This window comes from Choloepus didactylus, chromosome 5 (genome assembly GCF_015220235.1).
Source record: "Choloepus didactylus isolate mChoDid1 chromosome 5, mChoDid1.pri, whole genome shotgun sequence".
Classification (NCBI taxonomy): Eukaryota; Metazoa; Chordata; class Mammalia; order Pilosa; family Megalonychidae; genus Choloepus; species Choloepus didactylus.
This window is the reverse complement of record NC_051311.1, coordinates 130835699-130853116: the sequence shown is the minus strand read 5'-3', so window position 1 is coordinate 130853116 and position 17418 is coordinate 130835699. Positions and strand designations below refer to the sequence as shown.

The window sequence follows — 17418 nt, the reverse complement described above, 5'->3', positions numbered from 1 at the left end:
TCATCTTAGAAAAACTTCCACTTGTGCATTGTATTTTATCTCCTAATACCTTCTCAGAAAGCATGTTCAATTACCCCCTTATCTCACCCTCTCTCGCCAGTCTTGCTCTTTCCACTAGTTTCATCTTCCTGTAGAAACAACTTACTGCCCCGTCATCCGCTCTCCACATTGTGCAATCTAAAACGTAAACATGACCATGATATTCCACTCTTTAAGGTGCCTCAAAGGATCCCACAGCTCTTGAGATACAGTTTAAATTCCTTACCAGGGCAAGGGAAAAGCCTCTATGACTATAGCATATGCATTATTGGTCCAAACTCATGAAAACTATCTACAGTCCCCTGATCACATCACGCTACTACATGACTCTAATCTTTTGCCTGGAATGTCTACCCACTGCCAACCTGGCTAATTTCTAGTCATCCTATCTGAACTATTCTTTATCACCTCCTTCTGGAATTCTTCCTCACAAATTCCTTTGTTTGATTATAAACCACACTTTTTGATTATATGTCTCACTTTTATGGGTATGGATTATACCCATATATATATCACAGAAGATGGGTCCTTATATTTAAAGCATTATTACATTATTGGAATGTGATTTCCAACCTCCTCTCCCATCCCCAACATCCCTGGCTCCAATTATACACTACATATTCTTTAATGGCTTCTTTAGCATTGTGTTCCATACCTAGCATAATAATTGGCACAAAACAGACCCTCAAATATTTACTAAACCAATGAACATAATCAGTCTTATAAAGCTTTTCTTGGTATCAGCCTCAAGATACCGTCCTCTTTCTCCTTTTTCATCAAACTTTCCCAAAGTGTATCCTACATTGTTACATTAACATTAATAATACTATTTAATAATTATTAACGATATATTATATTAATTAATACCACCCTGGTATGTCTCTTCTATTCTCTGACTGCTCTCAATTTTCTTGACTCAACTTTCTCTTTGGCTCCAGAAGACTGGGTGTAACCCTAAGTTCACTTCTTCAATCTCAAATCTAGAATGTCAAGTTTGATCCTTCTTCTCAAACCCAATCTCCAAATACAAACGGGACACTGCCAACTGAATGCTCTACTGTTAATTCAAATTTACCAAATATCTAAAATCAAGTCAATCACCTTCTTTCTCTACTGTTTGCTCTTGATCTGAATGCCATTTTTTTAAATGGTACAATCGTTTTCACAGTCACCTAGCTTCAAATCCTTAAGAATTACCCTTAAATTGCTTTTTCTCTCTATATTCATGTCTCAAATCATGTCAACTGTCTTCTTAAGGTCTCTTGAATTATTTTCTTTACATCCAAGTTCAGATTTTCCATCACTGCCATTTGCACTAACCCTAAAGTCTATAAATTGGCTTCCCTGTTTCTTTGCCCTCTAACCTCTGGCTATTGGACAATAAAACTACAACACCACTTTACAAATGAAATTCCCCTTCTTCTATCTTCCAAACATACACACACTAACACACCTCTTTAATGACTCGTCACCTGTCCTTAGTTTGACATCATTCTATAACCAGATCTCTACTAACCATGTCAACTTCCTCATCTAACATTTCCCTTAAAGTCTCCACTACAACTAAGATGGTCCATCAAACCCTTCTGGAATCTGTAAAGCACACTCCAGCATCCTCTTTTGCATCTGTTGTTTCCTCAACCTATAAGGCCATATAATGCCTTCCTTCTTAATCTATGTTTGTCAGAGCTCTCCTTTCCTTTAAAAATCAGTTCAAGCCTCCTAGGTTGCAGGAAGCCTTTCTTTCCTGCCTGGCCCTAAGTGGCTATACTTCCTTCTCTTAATTTTGGTATTACTACCTTTTACACCATTCATTTGGCTTTTAGTATATGCCACCAAGTATTATCTTTTACACTACTTTTTATTTTAACAAATATTTTGTCTCAACTAGAAGGTAAGCTTTTAGAATGCACAAAGACTGCTTTATCCCATCTTCATATTCTCAAAACTTAGCCCTTTATTTACACTTAGTAAGAACTTAAGGAATAATCACAAAGAAACATATATGTAGTTGATACATGCTAAATAACAAGAAAAAGAGGAAATAGGCAACCAGAAACACTAACAATTAAGTGGGTAAAAGAGGAAATAAGAGGGGAAAAAACTGAAAATTAAAGAAAGCACTCTGACCTGAGGGTAGAGAATATGGGCAAAGGCAATCATAGAATCAGGCATTAGTGTATTGGACATCTAAAACGGGCATACATAATCTTATCACAATGATCATCAAATGACTCCTGGGATTTTGTTTTAAAGGAAGTTCACCCAAACAAGCAATGTTCAAAATAAATGGGTAAAACAGAGTTTATCTTTATATATCTTTGTTCCTACAATGGTACTTATTTTAATGGGATCTGGTATATCAAGATTAACTGATAACTTGTGCAGGTGGGTATGAGAATTCACAAAATATTAAAATGATGGCCCTAATTCCATAGAAGTTGGAGTTAGTCTGTCCAGTCCTTCTACACTAACTGGCACTTGGTGCTAAGAGAGTACAGTATGCCCTGTCAGTTCTTAGGGTCACAGCTTAAAATAGTTTCACAGTTTAGGGCCAAGGAAGGATGGACCAAAGCTGTTAAGCTTGCATTGTTCAGTCTACCCCATAGATGGCTATTTTAAGCTGCATCTCTAAACAGAAAATTGAGCAACCAGGAAATACTAGCTCTCTACTTTCAAGGATAGAACAACTGGTTATAGATTTTCTCTAAAACTGAAGGGGGGAGTCATTTTAAGCATTTAAGAATCATCCTACATCCTCTATCCTCCAATCCAGACCAGTTTCCATTTGTGGGGGATTCAGCTCTAGTCATCTTTTCTCACTTCCAATTCAGGTGAGAAGAGTGTGAGCACATATCTGGAGGGGAAACTCAGGTTAATTTCATTACATTGAATGAAATTACATTACAATGAAATTCAAATTACATTGAATTTATTGAACAAAAATAACATTTAGCATGGGGGGGGGGCAAGGATTACACCATAGGCAAAGAGAAAGCTTTATTCACTTATACAATCTGATAAATTAAAGAAAAACCTCATTTATATTTATGCATTTGACGGAACAGATTAATTTAGATCCCTTAAATAGGTGTTCAGATGAGGAAAAGAATGAACATCACTGTAAAATTATAACCCAGGAGTAATAAAGACTAATTCTGTTAAACAAGCTATCTCTAGATGTGGTCTTTAAAGTAGTTACAAGAACTCTTAAGTTCAGGTATTTTGGCCTTCCACTTTTTTTTATAACAATTAAGCTCCAAAAGATCATGAATTTGTAATGCCTACATTACTATTTTAGAAACTAGTGGTTTATTTCAATAACTGCTCAAAGCTATCTCAAAATTATTTCCACCTTTGTGTATCTTAAACATGATAAATGACAATGGATAGGAAATAAATGATATGAAATAAAATAAAAACTAATTTTAAAAATCCCAAAACAGTAGATTACAGTCATATTGCTTTCCCCACTGTCATTACCAAACAATACTTTTGTCTGCTCACCCTTGATGACCCCCAAAAAGAAAGGAACATCACAAGTATTCTTATTTATACAAAATATGAAGATAGTTTTTTTAAAAAACCTTACATTTCATGATGTTTCTTAGGAAACTTGAAAACTTACTAAGTTCCTCCAAAGGATGCTATTAGGTTTGTGTCACATGAAAACTTTATTTATTTATTTTTAAATATGGAATGCTTCACGAATTTGCGTGTCATCCTTGTGCAGGGGCCATGCTAATCTTCTCTGTATCGTTCCAATTTTAGTATACGTGCTGCCGAAGCGAGCAATGAAAACTTCATTTTTAATTTGCAAACAAGGAATAGGGAAAGATTTTAAAATCCTAAACAGTAAAATAAAATTTGGCCAGAATTACAATCCTGAGTATGGCTGTCAAGGTGAGCAACATTTCAGTATGGAAAGAAACTGTAATAAAGAAAAACAAGAAAAAATGTAACATAGCCTTTATTGGTAGCTACAAAACACAAAGATAACACAAAACAGTATACAATCATTAAATAAACTCAGAAGACCTCATAGTAAAAAAGAGTACTCAGATTTTCAGGCTGCCAGGGTGTTCTAGTTTGCTAATGCTGCTGGGATGCAAAGCACCAGAAATGGAATGGCTTTTATAAAGGGGGTTTATTTGGTAACACAGTTACAGTCTTAAGACCATAAAGTGTCCAAGGTAACACATCAGCAATCAAGCACCTTCACTGGAGGATGGCCAACGGTGTCCGTAAAACCTCTGTTAGCTGGGAAGGCATGTGGCTGGTGTCTGCTCCAAAGTTCTGGTTTCAAATGGCTTTCTCTTGGGATGTTCTCTCTAGGCTGCAGTTCCTCAAAAATGTCACTCTTAGTTACACTTGGGATATTTGCCCTCTCTCAGCTTCTCTGGAGCAAGGGTCTGCTTTCAATGGCCATCTTCAAACTGTCTCGCATCTGCAGCTCCTGTGCTTTCTTCAAAGTGTCCCTCTTAGCTGTAGCGCCTCTTTAAAACATCTCTCACAGCTGCAATGAGTTCCTTCTGCTTGTCAGCTCATTTATATGGCTCCACTGATCAAGGCCCACCCTAAATGGGTGGGGCCACACCTCCATGGAAATATCCAATCATAGTCATCACCCACAGCTGGATGGGGTGCATTCCAAAGAAACACTCAAAGAAATCTAATCAAAACTGATAATGTCTGCCCGCACAAGATTACATCAAAGATAATGGCGTTTGGGGGACACAATATATATTCAAACTGGCACACAGGGGAATAACAAAGCAATCATCTTTTACTCACTAAAACAATAACATTCAAAAAGATGAAATTCAAAGTTTCTGTACGCATATTGCAACAAAAATAAATATTAGTCCTTGAAATAATTTTTAAGTTTTGGAAAATGCTTACTGGAAAATGGAAGCAAATAATAAGAACACAGCACAATTTTTTCAACACAGCTACATATACTCAAAATTTCTTAAATAACCATATGCAAGGCATAGTCAATGCACACTGGAGGAAAAAATGGTGATCACGGGAGTATTAAAAGTAGTATAGTTCCAAGAAGTTGGCAGATTAGGTGAGATAGACCAAAATTCTCCTCTGTGAAAAACACTAGACAAAGAACAGAAAACACTCCAGAACAGCAGTTCCAGGGTTCCACTGAATGGGCAGGGACTTCTATACCCACAGTGAGTATGTACTTGGAGAAACCGAGAGACTACATTTAAGACCAGTGAGTGTTCGGCCTGGAACACCGCTGGGGAATGGGGGATGTTGGCTGACGAGCGCAGAGGGGAAAAGCATTCCAAACCCCAGGCACTCTCCTTGGCATTTGGCTCAGGTAAAAGCCCTTCCCGGACCTGCAGCCGAGAGCCCTTGTGCAAGGGACTGGTGGTTGGAGAAGGCAGACAAGCACGGAGTGGGGGCAGCTTTCCATGCCCCATGCAGCCATCATTGCAGTTGGCTGGGGAAATGACCCTTCACAGTCCCATGGCCAAGAGCTTCCTTGAAGGAATTCTGAATTTGGCAGGCTTGTGATGGCGGCCACTCTTCCTCCAAGGAAGCATGAGGTGTGCACAGCCTAGAAACAAGGGCACCGCATGGAAGTGCCAGGAACTCCCCAAATCCCAGGGACTTGTGGGTGCACAGCAGACAGGGACTGTCAGGCATATGAGCTGAAAAGTGAGACACATAGCTCTGCAGACCCAGAGTACTCCACCCACAGGCCGGAGAACGGCTGGGACCACTGTGTCCTGGAGGGGACTTCCTGCCAAACTGAGCAGGGTATGCCCGCTACCCACAAAGCTGGCAGTCCCCAGTGCACAATGAAAACTGCTTCACTAATAGGTCTTCCATATGTTTGAAACCCCACTCAGTGCACAGACGAAGTCTGGGGAGAACTGGATTGAGGGTAAGAGGTGGATCAAGAACACCATCTGCTGGTAGGACAGGGAAAGAGCACTCCACCAAGCTGCAGTTCTGCCAAATTATAAATAAATACTCAAATAATCCTGCATATCCTAAAACAAACAAACAATCAAGACAAGCAAATGCCAAAAAGCCAAAAACAACAGAAAATTACAAAGCATATGAAGAAACCAGAAGTTATGGGTAACCCAAATGTCCAAATTAAGAAGCAAGAGGAGACACACAACTTAGAGCAATTAATCAAAGAAGTACACACAAACACCAATGTCATGGCACAGGATATAATGGACACGAAGAAGACCCTAGAAGTCCATAAAGAAGAATTTGCAAGAATAAATTAAAAACAGCAGATCTTATGGAAACAAATGATACTGTTGATAAAAATAAAAATAATCTTGAGACACAAACAGCAGATTTGAAAGGGAAGAAGAACGAATTAGTGAACTTGAGGACAGAAAAATGGAATGCGAAAGCCCAAAGGAAAGAATGGTGAAAAAAATAAATTTTGAAATGGATCTCAGGGAAATGATGGACAACATGAACAACACAAATATAAGAATCACTGGCATTCCAGAAGGAACAGAAAAAGAGATGGGAAGAGTATTCAAAGACATTGTTGGAGAAAACTTTCCAACCCTTCTAAATGAAATAAATATGCATATCAAAGATGCCCAATGAACTCCAAATAGAAAAATCCAAATAAACTCACTTCGAGACTGTCAGGGGCTGAAGAAAAGGAGAAAGTTCTGAAAGCAGCAAGGGAGAAGCGATTCACCACATACAAGGGAAAACAAAATAAGACTAAGAACTGACAACTCAGCAGGCACCATGGAGGTAAAAGGCAGTGGTATGACACATTTAAAGTTCTGAAAGAAAAACTGTCCGCCAAGAATCTTTTTGTCCAGTAAAACTCTCCTTCAAAATTGAGGGGGAGATTAAAATTTTCACAAACAAATGCTGAGAACATTTGTAACAAAAGACTTACTCTACAAGAAATATTAAAGGGAGCTCTACTGGCTGAAAAAAGACAGGAGACAGGCCTGGGGAAGGGCAAGGAACTGAAGAGTTTTAGTAAGGGTAATGTAAAGGAAATAAAGAGACAGAGGGAAAAAAGAGATCTGACAAATAAAAACCAAAGCATAAGATGGCTGATTCAGGAACTGCCTTCACAGTAATAACACTGAATGTGAATGGATTAAACTCCCCAATTAAAAGATATAGATTGGCAGAACAGATTGAAAAATATGAGCCATCCATATGTTGTTTAGAAGAAACTCATCTCAGAACCAGTGAAACAAAGAGACTAAAAGTGAAAGGACAGAAAAAAATATTCCATGCAAACTACAGCCAAAGGAATGCAGGGGTACTGTGCCAGAGTGGATGTAGTATGTCCCCCAAAACACCATTATCTTTGATGCAATCTTGTGGGGGCAGACTTATTAGTGTTTATTAGGTTGGAACCTATTGGTTCAGTGTTTCCATGTAGATGTGACTCAATAAACTGTGGGCAAGACATTTCATTGGATTATTTCTATGGAGGTGTTGCCCCACCCATTCAGGGTGGGTCTTTATTGGATCACTTGAGTACCTTAAGAAGAGCAACAAAGGCCCAGATGCAGAGCAAATGAGAGGGACATTTTGAAGAGGGGCTGCAGCTAAGAGAGGACAAAATGCCCCAAGAGCAACATTTTGGAGAATGCCATTTTGAAACACAATCTGGAAGCAAGCAGACACCAACCATGTGCCTTTCCAGCTAACAGAGGTTTTCCAGACACCATTGGTATGGTGAAGGTATACGTGTTGATGCCATAGCTTGGACACTTTTATGGACTTAAGACTGTAACTCTGTAACCAAATAAACCCCCTTTATAAAAGGCAATCCGTTTCTGGTATCTTGCGTTATGGGCAGCAGTAGCAAACTGGAAGAGATACCAATACAAATTTCAGTTAAAATAGACTTTAAAAGCAAGGATTTCATAAGAGAGAAAGAAGGAGATTATATACTATTAAAAGTGACAATTCAACAAGAAGAAATAACAATCATAAATGTTTACACACCCAATCAAGGTGCTCCAAAGTACATGAGGCAAACATTGGCAAAACTGGAGGAAGCAACAGATGTTTCCACAATAATCATGGGAGACTTCAATACACCACTGTCCCCTATAGATAGATCAACCAGACAGAAAATCAAAAAGGAACTGAGAACCTAAACAATGTGATAAACAAATTAGACTTAACAGACATATAAAGAACATTACATCCGAAATTACCAGGATATACATTCTTCTCTAGTGGTCATGGAACTTTCTCGAGGATAGGTCATATACTGGGGAACAAAACAAGCCTATATAAATTTTGAAAGACTGAAATTATTCAAACCACATTCTCTGAGCAAATGGAATGCAATGAGACATCAATAATCAAGAAAGATCTAGAACATTCACAAAAATCTGGAGGTTAAACAACACACTCCCAAACAATTAGTGGGTCAAAGAAGAAATTGGAAGAAAAACTACTGAATATCTAAAGACAAAATGAGAATACAACAAACCACAATGTATCGGATGCAGCAAAGGCAATATTGAGGGAGAAATTTATAACTCTCAACGCAAAAGGAAGAAAGAGCTAAAATCAAAGAACTAATGGAACAACTAAAGAAGGTAGAAAATGAACAACAAACTAATGTATCTTAAAGCAAGTAGAAGACAAATAACAAGGATGAAAGCTGAAATAAATGATATGGAGAACAAATAAACAATAGAGAGAATAAATAAAATCAAAAGTTGGCTCTTTCCGAAGATCAACAAGATTGACAGAACCTTAGCTAGACTGACAAAGTCAGGAAGAGAGAAGACCCAAATAAACAAAATAAGGAATGAGAGGGGGGACAGTACTGCGGATCCTGAAGAAATTAAACAGATTGTAAGAGGATACTGTGAACAAAAGTACGCCAACAAATTAGATGATTTAGAGAAATGGGTAACTTCCTGGAAGCACATAAACAACCTAGACTGACCTCAGAAGCAGAAGACCTCAAGAAACCAATCACAAGAGACACAGTCAATCATCAAAGAGCTTCATACAAATAAAAGCCCAGGGCCAGATGGCTTCAAAGGGGAATTTTACCAGATTTTCCTAAAGTGCTGACATCACTCCTACTCAAACTCTTTCAAAAGATCGAGGAAAATGGAACACTACCTAACTCCTTTTATAAAGCTAACATCACTCTAATACCAAAACCAGATAACATGATACAAGAAAGGAAAACTACAGGCCAATCTCCCTAATGAATACAGATGCAAAAATTCTCAACAAAATACTTGCAAATCAAATCCAAAGACACAACAAAAAAATCATACACGATGACCAAGTGGGATTCATCCCAGGCATACAAGGGTGGTTCAACACAACAAAAACCAATCAATGTTACACAATACATTAACAAATCAAAAGGGAAAAATCAAATGATCATCTCAATGGATGCTGAAAAGGCATTTGACAAAATCCAGCATCCTTTTTTTGATAAAGACACTTCAAAAGGTAGGAACTGAATGAAACTTCCTCAGTATGATGAAAGACATATATGAAAAACTGATAACCAGCATAGTACTCAATGATGAGAGACTGAAAGCATTCCCTCTAAGATCAGGAATGAGACAAGGATGCCCACTGTCACCACTAGTATTCAACATTGTGCTAGAAATTCTAGCCAGAGCAATCCAGGAAGACAAAGAAATAATAGGCATCCAAACTGGAAAGGAAGAAGTAAATCTGTCATTATTTGCAGAAGATATGATCTTATTTTGGAATACCCTGAGAAATCGACAACACTGCTACTTGAGCTAATAAACAAATTCGGCAAACCGGCAGGATACAAGATTAATGACATAATAATGTTCCTATACACCAGAAATGACATAACTGAAGAGACAGTCAAGAAAAAGTTAAATTCACAACAGCAACTAAAAAAAATCAAGTACCTAGGAAAAAACTTAACCAAGGATGTAAAAGACCTCTATACAGAAAATTACATAGCTTTACTAAAAGACATAGAAGGGGACATAAAGAGATGGAAAGATATTCCATGTTAATGGAAACGAAGGCTAAACATTGTTAAGATGTCAATCCTACCCAAACTGATCAACAGATTCAATGCAATTCCCATCAAAATTCCAACAACGTACTTTGCAGACTTGGAAAAGTTAGTTATCAAATTTATTTGGAAGGGAAAGGGGTCTTGAATTGCTAAAAACATTCTAAAAAAGAAAATGAAGTGGGTGGATTTACACTTCTTGACTTTGAAGCCTATGAGAAAGTCACAGTAGTCAGAACAGCATGGTATTGGAAAAACACAGACTTTTGATCAACGGAATTGAACTGCGAATTCAGAAACAGACCCACAGATGCAGGGAATGACTGATTTTTTATAAGACCCCCAAATCCAGTGAACTGGGACAGAACAGACTCTTCAACAATGTGGCTGGGAGAACTGGATACCCATATCCAAAAGAATAAAAGAGGACCCCTAACTAATACCCGATACAAAAATTAACTTGAAGATCAAGGACCTCAATGTAAGAGACAATAACATAAAACTCCTAGAAGATAATGTAGGGAAACATCTTCAAGACCTAATATTAGGAGGTCACTTCTTAAACCTTACACCCAAAGCACAAGCAACAAAAGAAAAAATACATAAGTGGGAACTCCTCAAAATCAAAAGCTTCTGTACCTCAAAGGAATTTGTGAAAAAGGTGCAGAGGCTGCTAACACAATGGGAGAAAATATTTGGAAATAATGTATCTGATAAGAGACTGATATCTTGCATGTATAAAGAAATCCTACTACTCAACAACAATAATACAAACAGCCCAATTATAACATGGGCCAAAGATATGAAAAGACATTTCTCCTAGGAGGAAATACAAATGGCTGAAAAACACATGAAAAAATGTTCATCTTCACTAGCTATCAAGGGAGATGCAAATCAAGACCAAATGTCCTTCAACAGATAAGTGGATAAACAAATTGTGCTATATACCTATGATGGATTACCACACAGCAGTAGAAAGGAATGAGGTCATGAATCATGACAACATGGATGAATCCTGAAGACATAATGCTGAGTGAAATAAGCCAGACACAAAAGGGGAGATATTGTATGTTACCACTAATGTGAACTCTGTGAAAAACGTAAAATAAGTGTCTTATAATGTAGGACAAAGGGGTAGTCATAACGTAATAAGTACAGATACGATAATGATGGTGAACTTAATGGTATGGGAATGGTCAGCTGTGACTATGGTTTGTTAATGGGATTGTAAATATCAGTGACACACTGAAGGCAAATATGTTCGTAAATGGTTGTTTAAAGGCATGTAACCCACAGAGTGGCATCACAAACCTAAATAAGTGTTAGCATGATATAAGGTAAGACACTGGCAGTGGGTTAACAATAGAGTCATATATGGAAAAACTACCTTTAACATATTAAAGACTATATTTAATAGGAATATCTTACCAACACTATACTAATACTAGGGATGAATAATTAGCAGCTAATAAGAGCTCTGGGATGTAGTATGTTATGATAATTGTTCAAAGTTGAGAGTGATGATGATTATACAACTAAATGAAGATAATGTAAGAAACGAACAGTTTATCTTGGGATAGAATATATATTAAGTGAAATTAGGAACCCGCTACTTACTAAATCAAGACCTTGACTTAAGGCTTGCCTTTGTGAAACTTCGGGTTGTAAATGGGAGGCTGAGCTCTCCTATAATTATGCCTAAGAGGCACCTCCAGGGAACCTTCTTTGTTGCTCAGATGTGGCCTTTCTCTCTCTAAACCCAACTCAGAACGAAATTCATTAACTTCCCCCACACAAGGGACATGACTTCCAGGGGAATCAATCTTCCTGGCAAAATGGGACATGACTCCCAGGAATGAGCCTGACCCTGGCAGCAAGAGATAGAAATTGCCTACTTGACGAAAAGTGGGAAAAAAAGAAGGGTATCAAGCTAAGGTTACAGCGGCTGAGAGATCCCAAATAGAGTCGAGAGGCTATCCTGGAGGTTTCTCTTATGCAAGCGCCAGGTAGACATCCCAATTGGTCACAGTATGCCATGCCTTTACCAAAAGTAGACCCCAAATACCTAGGTCCCTGTCTGAGATTCTATAAAATATTCAGTCACTAAGTTTTATCTCTCAGAAACTTAAATTCACCAGAGTGTTGCTTTGCCAGACAAGCCCTAAAATCCAGTGGCAACAGCCTCTTTAAGAACAACAATCAGATGCAGCCCCCTTTTCCTATACTGTCGACATCCCCTTTCATTATGAACAAGTTAGGGTGCTCACTGTCTAGACACCCTTGAAGATGGAGAAAGAGTCTGAGAGGAAGCAGCAGCAACAAACAAGGTAAGATTTAACAAAGGTCTATGAATAGTGAAACTTATGTAAATATATATATATATATTTAGATGTTGGGGGATGTTGGAATAGCTGGAAGCAAGTAAATGACATGGTGGAACTGTAACCTATAACACCCTTTGGAATTCGCTCTATAGCTCCTCGTTGAATTGTGCTTTTTTAAAGTCTTCACCTTTCTACACATATCCTATATTGCATAATAAGGAAAGAACTGAAACTGTGGAACTGTAACTCATGACAATTTCTGAAATTACCTATATAACTGCTTGTTGAGGTGTACATCGAAAGTTAACACCTTTCTGTATATATGTTATATTTTACAATAATGGAAATTGCTAAAGTTGTGGAACTGTGATCCATGATATTCTTTGAAGTTTGCACTCTACTTGTTATAATCACTGTTAAGCATATACGCTAACATTCACAATAAAAAAATGTATTAAAGAAATACCAAAAAAAAAAAAAAGTCATATAGTGGAGCATTACTTAATTAGGTCCCATTTTCCCTTCCCTGTTTTCCATTACAAAAGCTGAAAGTTGTGACAAGAGCATCACATGGTCTAAACCAGAGCAGGTACAGGACTTAGCACAAACAGGGTAAAGGGTAAATATGATAGGGAACGTTTCAGTGGCTGAGAGATTTCAAATGGAGTTGAGAGGTCATTCTGGCAGTTATTCTTATGCATTATATAGATGTCCCTTTTTAGTTTTTGCTGTATTAGAATAGCTAGAAGGAAATACCTGAAACTATTGAACTGCAACCCAGTATCCTTGATTTTTGAAGATGATCGTATAACTATGTAGCTTACATGGTGTAAGCATGTGATTGTGAAAATCTTGTGGCGCACACACCCTTTATGCAGTGTATGGACAGATGACTAGAAAAACGGGGACAAAAATTAAATGAATAATGGCAGGGGAGGGTATGAAATGTTTTGGGTTTTCTTTTTTACTTGTATTTTTATTCTTATTTTTATTTTTTTGAGTAATGAAAGCATTCAAAAACTGTGGTGATGAATACACAACTATATGATGATACTGTGATTAACTGATTGTACACTTTGGATACTTGTATGGTATGTGAATATATCTCAATAAAACAGCATTTTAAAAAATGGTAGGAGAAGCATGTAGCACTTTCCACATGCCCTATGGCACAGTATGGAGACAGCCTGCACTCCCAGTACAGTTCCCTGGCCCTGTTATGGAAGGAGCAGAGTAATCCCTTTGTGCATATGAGGGTGTCAGTGTCAATCTTTCGGTGGCAGCCAGAAAAAATAAACCAGGGAATTTGTCCCTGACTCATCCTCAAGGACATCTCTGTCATATCACTACCTGGATAAACTTAAGGAACAGACAGCTCTGAAACTACATCTCAGAGTTAAAACTTTAAAATTTTAAAAGGAATAAGTGCTGAACAAAAGATTACCAGACAAAGAAAGAAACAGAACAACATTCAAATTAAGAAACCATCAACATGGTGCTGTGAATAATTGATTGTCCACTGTGGATGACTGTAGGGTGTGTGAATATATATCAATAAAACTGTATTTAAGAAAAAGTAAATGAACGTTGTGGGGAGGGGAATGTGATGTTTCGATCTTCTTCTCTATTTTAATTTTTACCTTTTTTTTGGAGTAATGAAAATGTTCAAATATTGATTGTGGTGATGAATGCACAACTATATGATGATACTTTGAACAACTGATTGTACACTTTGAATGACTATATGTTATGTGAATAAATCTCAATAACATAACATTTAATAAAAAGAAAACAACCTTCACCCACTCCTCGGGGCAATAAAAGGCAGGCTCTCCAAGGCTGAGCTGTCCAACACAACAGCTGTTGGCCATACTCGAAACGTGGCTAGTTCCACAAAGGATCCGAAGTTTGAAATTTTATTTAGTCTTACCTAATCTAAATTTAACAACTGACACTTGATTTAGTTATTTAGCTTTTGGAAAACTTTTAAGTATATTTGGGACAATTTGGGTGCATGAGTCTACTTTTCAACTGCAGATTTTATGCAATTTAAACAGAAATCGAGTATTTCCAATAAAAATTTAGCACCCAAATTAGAACGTATTGTTAAGTGTAAAACACATACAGGATTTCAAAGACTTAGAATGAAAAAATGTAAAATATCTCAGTCATTTTTAAATGGATTACATGTGGAAATGATAGGATTTGGGGTAGACTGGACTAAATAATATGAGGAAGGAAGGGAGGGAGGAAGGAAGGAAGGAGGGAAGGAAGGAACCATCAACAAAGAAGACCATGAAGAAGACCGGATTTCAAATAAAGGTGAAAGATCTTTAAAAACATCCTCAAAATGTTTGAGAAGGTAACAGAAACAGGGAAAGAACTAAAGGATACCAGGAAAGCAATGAATGAACAATTTGAGAATCTCAATACGAGAGAAAAAAAAAAAAAACAAAAACTCACAAAACAGAAATACTGAAGTTGAACACTTCAATAAATGAAAAGAATTATTCCCTACAAGTTTCAAAGGCAGATTGGAGCTGGCAGAAGAATCCATGAACTCAAACACAAGACAACTGAAATGATTCTGACTTAACTACGGAGAAAAATAGAATTAAAGAAAGCAAACAGAGGCTAAGATAACTGGGAAACCATCAACTATACCAATGTATGCATTGTGGAAGTCCCAAAAGGAGAAGAGAGAAAGAGTAGAAGGAATATTCAAAGAAATAATGGCAGAAAACTTCCCAAATTTAACAAAAGACAAAAATATGCAGACTCAAGGAGCACAAACAAGATGAACTTGAAGAGAACAGTGCCCAGACACAAGTAGACAAACTGTAAAAGATCAAGGATAAGGAGGGAGTTCTGAAAGCTATACAAGAAAAGCAATGCATTATGTACAACAGAGTTCCAAAAAGATTAAGTGCCAATTTCTCATCAGAAACCATGGATAAGCAAGAAGGTAGTGGGATGGAAAATTTGAAGTGCTGAAAGAAAACAATTGTCAACCAAGAATCCACATCCAGCAAGACTGTTTTTCAAAAAAGAGCGAGAAACTAAGATATTCCCATATAAAGAAAATGTTCTAGTTTGCTAATGCTGCTGGAATGCAAAACACCAGAGAAGGACTGGCCTTTATAAAAGGGGGTTTAAGACAAAGGTACCCAGTGTTCTTTTTTACTTCAATTGCTCTTTTTCACTCTAATTATTATTCTTGTTATTTTTGTGTGTGTGCTAATGAAGGTGTCAGGGATTGATTTAGGTGATGAATGTACAACTATGTAATGGTACTGTAAACAATCGAAAGTACGATTTGTTTTGTATGACTGCGTGGTATGTGAATATATCTCAATAAAATGATGATTAAAAAAATAAATATATGTGTATATAGTTATATCTACACAGTAAAACTATAATAACATGTTTTGGAATGACAAACACACAAAATTCAGGACAGTTGCCACTGCTAAAGAAGAATGAAAGGATAAAAGATTGGGGCCACCAACAAAGTAGATATAATATCTGTAATATTGTATTCTTATTATTTTGAATGAATTGAATTTAAGATGTAAATGTTAAGAATTAAAAAAATTGAATGGCAGGAACATGAGTATTTGTATATTGTTCTCTGTGTGTCTAATTAGACTCAAACTATTTCATAATTAAAAAGCAAAGGGCCAAGAATCATTCAACACCCCCTTATTCTCTCATGTTCTCCTGTGTTCTAACAATCTTCTTGCACATGTTGGTATTACCTCCCATCTTACTATCATTGTGTTTTGTCTCCCAAGTTATACTGAAAATCCCCTGTGATGTTTAGGCTCACGGTTCAACTTGGCCAGGTAATGGTGCCCACTTATTTGGTCAAGTAAGCACTAGCCTAACTGTCACTGTGAAGACATTTCATGGACTCCAATCATCAGTAAACTGATTGTATCTATGGCTGATTAGATCTACAATCAACTGATAAGATGGTCTTCAGCAACGAGAGACGTCTCATCCCGAATCAGTTGAAGACTTTAAAAGAAGTGATGACTTCAGTAGTCAGAAGAGAGAATTCTCTTCTCTACTTCATCTGGCTAGCTTCTCCTGGAGAATTTGCTGAAAACCGTTGGAGTACCCAGCTTGCAGCCTTCCCTACGGAATTTGGACTTGTGCATCTCCACAGTTGCATAAAACAATTTTATAAAATCTCATGATATTTGCAGATATGTCCTGCTCTGTTTCCCTAGAGAACTCTGACTATTATACACCCTCAAAATGCAGGAACAACGTCTCTTAAATGAGGTAAAGAAATGTTTTGGAAAAGAGTAAAACAAAATAAAATGTGAATAATCGCCAAAAGATGGAAGCAACTCAGTAGGACATCAGCTGATGAATGGATAAACAAAATGTGTTACGTACATACAATATATTATTCATCTTTAAAAAAGGAATGAGGTTTTGATACAAATGACTATATGGATGAATCTTGAAGACATTATGTTGACTGAAATAAGCCAGACAGAAAAAGACAAATATTGTTTGATCTTACTGATATAAATAATTAGAATAAGCAAATCCATAGTCTGGTAACAGAATATAGGTAATCAGAGGCCAGAGTAGGGGCAGGGAATGGAGAGTTAATGCTTAAATTGTTCAGAGTTTCTATTTAAGGTGATGGGAGAGTTTTCGTAATGGGTTGTGGTGATGGTAGCACAACACTGTGATGTAGTTAACAGCACTAAATTATATAACTGAATTTGGTTAAAAGGATAATTTTAGGTTGTATGTGCTACTTTAATAAAAAAGCACATAGTACTCTACCACACAAATGGGGAACCCTAATGTAAACCATGGATTACAATCAATAGTACAATTATAAGAATATTCTTTTATCAATTCTACAAATGTACCAAATGTACTACAGGAATGCAAGGGTTTGAAAATAGGGGTGTATATGGAAACTATGTATTTCCTGCATGATTTTTCTGTAAACCTGCAGCTCCTCTAATAAAACTATATATAATATATATATATAAATATACATTA

At 37.0% G+C, this 17418-nt stretch overlaps 1 protein-coding gene and 1 non-coding gene across 2 annotated transcripts in view; both read right to left on the bottom strand.

Moving 5' to 3' along the window:
- Positions 1 to 17418, bottom strand: part of SP4 (Sp4 transcription factor) — a 132772-nt gene that overhangs the window by 70971 nt on the left and 44383 nt on the right. The window lies entirely within an intron of this gene.
- LOC119535632 lies at positions 3728 to 3834 on the bottom strand. Its single transcript, XR_005217245.1, has one exon. It is a non-coding gene; the product is annotated as a U6 spliceosomal RNA (small nuclear RNA).